This window comes from Chiloscyllium plagiosum, unplaced genomic scaffold, assembly GCF_004010195.1.
Source record: "Chiloscyllium plagiosum isolate BGI_BamShark_2017 unplaced genomic scaffold, ASM401019v2 scaf_78024, whole genome shotgun sequence".
In the NCBI taxonomy this organism is placed as follows: domain Eukaryota; kingdom Metazoa; phylum Chordata; class Chondrichthyes; order Orectolobiformes; family Hemiscylliidae; genus Chiloscyllium; species Chiloscyllium plagiosum.
In genome coordinates, this window is record NW_025204765.1 from 854 (window position 1) to 1,320 (window position 467).

Genomic DNA, 467 nt, shown 5'->3' on the forward strand with positions numbered 1-467 from the left:
TGCACCAAGTCTCCAATTTAGTGTTTCGACATACGAATTCTCCCATTTACTGATTTCCTGAACACGTTCTCCACTCAGTGGTCTACACCAGTTCTTATTTTGACCAATGACTGAGAAAGATTCTCCCAGTTATTGGTGCCCAATTCTAAGTCTCCCACTCAGTACTCTCCTGCCCTAATTCTCCCATTTACTGCTACACTGCTCCAATTCACCCATTTGGTGCTGCAAGACAGCAGTTCTCCCATTTAGTGCTGCAAATAACTCCGTAGTTAACACGAAATCATGTTACTCTCCCTCATTTCTAAACCTCTTCTAATAATTTACTGCCTCACTATTGAACGTCTCCCACCTTTCTGACCATTTGACAGTGTTTCAGTTTGTCAATAATGCGGGAATTGGTGCAGACGAGCGCTCAATGCGTCAATACTGACACATTGCCTCATTGTGTTTGGTCAGTCTGGTGAGAT